This window comes from Haemaphysalis longicornis, unplaced genomic scaffold (assembly GCF_048455015.1).
Source record: "Haemaphysalis longicornis isolate Haplotype H1 unplaced genomic scaffold, Haemaphysalis longicornis Haplotype H1 scaffold_10, whole genome shotgun sequence".
NCBI lineage: Eukaryota > Metazoa > Arthropoda > Arachnida > Ixodida > Ixodidae > Haemaphysalis > Haemaphysalis longicornis.
The window spans coordinates 110,154,918-110,161,088 of NW_027526204.1; positions in this window are offsets into that span (position 1 = coordinate 110,154,918).

Here is a 6,171-nt window from a genome sequence, read left to right on the forward strand (position 1 = left end):
ACCCCACGCCTTGTTCTGGGCCTCTCGCGCCCGCCTACAGTCCTCATTCCACCACGGCCTCCGCTGGTTGCGCGGGGCACCAGAGGCGTGGGGAATGGACTTTTCGGCGGCGTCGAGGATGTGCGCCGTGAGGAGTTGGGTAGCTTCTTCAACGTGTAGGTGTCCTATGGATGTGTGGTGTAGTTTGGATGTCTCTGTAAATGTGTTCCAGTTAGCTCGTGCTTCATTGAACCTATTATGGGAAGATGAACTGCTTGGGCCGTTACCTATGTATGTAAGTGAGGTGGGGAAGTGGTCACTGCCATATGGGTCAGTGCCCACACCCCACTCAAGACATGGAAAAAGAACTGCAGAGCCAATCGCCAAGTCAAGACATGAGTATGTGTTGTGTCCTATGTTATGGTATGTAGGCTGTTTATTGTTGAAAAGGCATGCTCCTGAAGATGTAAGGAATTTCTCTATAAGGCGACCTCGGGCATCCGTGCGAGAAGAGCCCCAAAGAGTGTTGTGAGCATTAAGGTCGCCTGTCAGGATGTATGGTTCGGGCAGCTGGTCAACCAGCGCCTCGAAGTCAGAGCTTAAAAGTGAAACATCAGGAGGAATGTATATGGAGCATACCGTTATCAACCTATTAAATATTATCAAGCGTATTGCTACAGCCTCAAGGACGGTGTTCAAGGTGACAGGGTGGCAGGCTAAGGATTTCCGGGCAATTATGGCCACGCCGCCAGAAGAGTGTGTGCAGCCATCCCTGTCCTTTCTGAAGACCATGCAACTATTCAAGAAATTTGTGTGCTTGGAATTCAAATGTGTTTCCTGAACACACATTACACTTGGCTGATTAGCATACAGTATTTCGTATACATCGTCAAGATTTTTAAGAAGGCCTCTACAGTTCCATTGAATTATGTTTTCTCTTCCCATTATTTAGTGTTAGAGCTACTGGAGTGTGTGTTTGTTTATGTGTCGTCTTTCGGGGCTGTGACTCTCGCCTTTCTTGGCTTGTCGGGAGGCTTTGGCGTCGGGACGCGTTCCTTGCGGTGCACCGCAGGCAAGAACGGCCCGACGTCCATGTCGTCGTCGGATGTCCGGGGGGTGCCCGACGGACCGGGCCCCTCGGACTTGGCCCCTCCTCGGGAGCCCTTCGTTTGAGCCGCCACCGCCGAGGGCGTCCGGGGCGCCAGAGGTGGCACGGGTGGTGCGGTGGCGGTGGGAGCCGGTGCGGGGCCCGTGGTGTCCATCACCTCGGTACCCTCCAACGGACTGGAGGACGGGGAGACAGAGGCGGGAGCGGCACCGGTCCCGACGGAAGACGTGGCCACCACAACCGCTGCTGCCTCAGCAGGCGGCGTGGTGGCGGGTTGGGCTGCCCGAGGCAACCCAGGGGGGGTGGGGGAGGGACCAGGTCAGACTCGCTGAACTCGGTCCCTATGGAAACCAGACGCCGCTCCGCCCCCCGGCGAGCTGCGTCGGCGTACCTCCCCAGAGGGAAAGAGGCGAACCTCTTTCTCGCCTCTGGAAAGGTGATGTTCTCAGTGACCTTAATGTTTATGATCTTTTTTTCTAGTTGGAATTTTTCGCACTTGCGGGAGTATGCTGCATGCGGCCCCCCGCAGTTTACACAAGTGAGGGTTTCGGATGCGCAGTTCTCGCTCGGATGATCGTGCGCCGCGCATTTTGCACACGTCGTTCGGCCACGGCAAGAGTTCGTACCGTTCCCGAACCGCTGGCACTTAAAACAGCGCCGCGGGTTCGGGATGTACGGACGGATGGAGCAACGGATAAAACCTGCATTTATGTGTTGTGGGAGTACTGCGCGGTCAAAGGTCAAGATGATGTGCTTGGTGGGAATCTCCTTGTCGTCTCTGCGGATAGTGATGCGTCTCACGGCAGTGACGCCCTGATCCTTCAAGCCGGCAAGGAGATCCGCATCCGTTTCGTTCAGGAGATCTGTTTCGGATATCACACCCTGCGAGCTGTTGAGGCTCCGATGGGGTGTGACCCTGATGTGGAGATCAGCCAGTCTAGTCTGAGCTAGAAGTTTTGCAGACTGCTGCTTGTCATTTATTTCGATTAGGAGTTCACCAGACCTTTGTTTTTTGCATTTATACGATTTTCCTATTATTGCTTCAAGATACTTGGCGATCAAGAAGACTGACTGAGATGCAAGAGGGTGGGTTGGATTCAGGGACTCCATGACAAGAAATCGAGAGTAATGTTCTGGTTCAGGAAATGTCAAAGATGGCAATGGAGGAAACGATACTTCGGTGCGGCCCCTTTTAGGGGGCCGATCACGGTTGGGGGGGTTTTAGACAATACCATAAAGCATAGTATAAAAGCAGGGAGACTGGGGTACTTTCTCCTTTGACCTTACCCTGGTAGTCAAAGAGGTCCCGGCGCTCCCTGCCTGGTAGACAGGCAGGGAGCCCATCGGCCGGAGCTTGACCAAGGCTCCGACGGCCACCGTTTACGGCTTCTACCCTTCACCTTTAAACACCTCGCCACGGTTGGACACGACTTATGTTGGGAGCTCGGGGTCCGCGGTGTCGCTGCTCACCGTCACCAAGATTACTCAAGGTGCCCCGTGCGGGGCTGATGCAGGCTGAACTTGCTGGCACGGGCAGTACCGAAATTCTAATCGGTGGAGCGGAGGAGACTGGAGTCGCGTAGGAAAGTCTTGGGGCCCGCCGCGCTCCCAATTACGCTCGAAAGTTGCACGAGTAAGCGAAGTCCGTGTCGGGCGTTCAGGAGCTCTCCCAGAAGACAAAGGATATAGAATACGAGAAAGCATGTGACGAGACGGAGCGAAAGGAGGAGGAAAACTTTTATTCATATCAAATAAGAGCGCTGTGAGTGGAGTCCTCAGTCCAGGACCCCAGAAGAGCTTGCTGCCGCCTTCGCCCTCTCGACGAGCCGAAGCTGACGGTCAGGGTCTGAGCTGGCCAGCTCTCGCTCCCACTGCTCTAAAGTTGGATTTCATATTCTGTCTAAATTCTTATTATGTTGACAAGCCGACACCATGTGATATAAGGTTGAGAGCTCTCCACATTGAGGGCAAGTGGATGTGTACATTGTGGGGAATATAGCGTGGAGCCTGGTGGGGTGCGGAAAAGTATTGGTCTGTAGCTGCCTAAGTGAGGTTTCTTGCTCTTTTGTAAGGGATTTATGGCCTGGCGGATATATCTGTCGGGAAAGCCTAGAATGTTGAGTGATCTCTCTGTACGTGACTAACGGCTGGTTAACCCTCTGCTGGTCTTCTTGTGGAGCCCGGCCGGCTAATTCTCGGGCACTCGTGTGAACGACGAGGTTTCCACGCAGACTGGAGTGGGCAGGTGTCCAGAGGATAATCACATTTCACAAATCAAATGTACAAGAAATTTGTTGAACAGCGTAATCAAGAACTATTTTCACAGTTCAAACTATACAGAAATAAACTCAACAAAGAATTAAAACAGGCAAGAGATGCGTACTATTACGCACTGTTTGAATCCTGCCATGATGACGTTAAAAAAAATATGGAGACAAATAAATACAGTAGTTCTGCATTCGAACAATGTCATAGCTCCTGGTGAGATAACTGTTGATGGAGCTAGCGTCGCGGGCAGACATGTGTGATGCCTTTAATGATTATTTTGTTAGCCGAAGGACTAAATGTGCTGCACCGCAAAATGAAAATTCATATTTTTATAACAGTAATTGCATGTTTATGAACCCAGTGACATGCTCTGAAGTTTATTCTGTTTTTATGAACATGAAAAATTCTCAAAGCCGGGATGCAGATGACGTCCAGATAAAGCCGGTGAAATACGTCCTTGATATATTAACCCCAGTACTTACAGACATCTTTAACCTCTGCCTTAATTCAGGCGTTTTTCCCGCCGAAATGCAAAAGGCAAAAGTGTCCGCCCTCTTCAAAAAGGGGGACAGGAGATGTGTGTCAAACTATCGGCCCGTGTCAATATTGCCGGTATTTTCTAAAGGGCTTGAAAAAATCATTCAAATTCGGATGGCATCATTTTGTAAAACTCATAAATTAGTTTCTGATGATCAATTCGGTTTTGTAACACACAAATCTACGGAATTAGCACTACTTCAACAAAAAGAATACGTATTACGCTCCTTTGAAGAAAAGAAAGTTGTTCTAGGCGTGTTCATAGATTTTTCTCAGGCATTCGATTGCATTAATCACAACATACTTTTATCGAAACTTGATAGGTACGGTTCCCGCGGTTGCGTTCACTCTTTACTCGCCTCTTACTTAGCCAATCGTACACAGTATGTTTGCATTGGCACCCACAAATCATCTGTTAAGCGTATAATAGCTGGCGTCCCACAGGGTAGTATATTAGGACCCTTGTTGTTTAATTTATATATTAATGATATTTTAAGCTTATTTCAACAAGCGAAGTGCATTTTGTATGCCGATGATATGACCATACTTTTTTCGTTGGATTCGTCAGACCAGATCGGAAGGAAAACTAACGCTGTCTTGCAGTCTGTTCAATGCTGGTCAATTACTAATCGATTAAAAATAAACGCAAATAAGTCTAAAGCTATACTGTTTCGTCCCAGAAATAAACAAATCATTGTTCCACAGTATGTTAAGTTTGGTTCTGACTCAATAGAAATTGTGGAATGCCTGAAGGTATTAGGAGTGTATTTCAGTAGTCACCTTACTTGGGATGACCACGTTAATTCTGTAATTATAAAATTGTCTCGCATTGCAGGAATTCTTAGCAAACATCGTCACTTAATTCCGCTTAAAGTTAAGTTACTGCTTTATAAATCTTTGTTTGAATCTTATTTAAATTACGGTCACCTAGTTTGGGGAACTACTACACTTGCTAATAAAAACAGACTTCATGTACTGCAAAAAAAAATCCTTACGTTCCATTTGGAATCTCAGCTTCTCGGCCCACACCGGTCATTTATTCCAGAAATACTGCATTGACAAAATTTTCGATCTTTATAATGTAAGATTAGTTCTTAGCTTTAAGAAAGAACTAGCGAAAAATTGCAAAAGTTTATCTGAGCTGGCCTGCTTTTGCCCTAATTCGCCTGTGTACACTTGCAGAAACACTGAACGATGGCATGTACCCACCTTTCGTACATCATACGGTCTGCAAACTTTATCTAATACTTTACCGCGCTTACTGAACAAATTGGAAGCACGAAATATAGATATGACACGTACTTAAGTGTGTAGATTGATAGCGTCATTCTGGTAATGTTTCTTTTTTTTTCTTTACGTCGCCCATCTTGTTATCGCCAAGCTAGCACCTATCAATGCTGCCCTGCAAAACACTTCGTTGCGGGCCTTCCTTTAATTCTTCTCTTCTTTGCTACTCCAATTTTTCGGGCCTTCAATAATTAGCATTACTGTTTTTCCTATGTGTAACGTTTTAATGAATTAGACATCTCACTGTGGGTAATGCCCTAATTGGTGTAACCATTTTTCTTGAAGTGCTTATTCCTGTTCTGTTGTGTGCAGTAGCTCATATGTATACTTCTTTATCACTTTTTGTTTACCAGTGCTTTTTTTTTGTAAACTGACACTATTTGCACTTTGTATGTTTCAGTATGTGCCTCGTCGTTTCTTTTTTTTCTTGTTTTTCTTTTTTTTCTCAGCAAAAATAAGATTTTCCTGTAGCGTTCTCACGTTTTTCGAATACAACATCGTTTCTTTGTTTAGTTGTTAGCGTGCATATATATACATATTTTTACTTTGCATATCTTTGTTATCGCAATAGAATTGCGTTATTTTGGTGTGTTTTGTGTTACTGTAAAAGCTGTACAGCATGCATTTTTGCCGTCTGCTGCTGACGTCTGAATTGGGCTGACGGGCTCGTCAAGATGCTTCTATGCAGCTTTTATCGTCAGCCTTTGATGTAAATAACGATAAATTGAAATAAAAGATACCTCACCTCACCTCACCTCTCCTAGGAGGGTTTTGCTGGTGAATGTGAAGGGCGGTTTTGGAAATTCGTCCATTTATATAATTCCTGCATGCTCCCTGTGAGTCTGAGATTACTGTCATGGCTTCAGTTTGAGAGATGGCCAGCGCAATGGCTGTTTCTTCCGCTTGCAGTGTATTGGTGCGTCTGAGTGTCAGGCTCGTGAGTGTTCGCGCCGTGTCAGTGACCACTGCCGTCATAGCATGCTGTCGGGCGT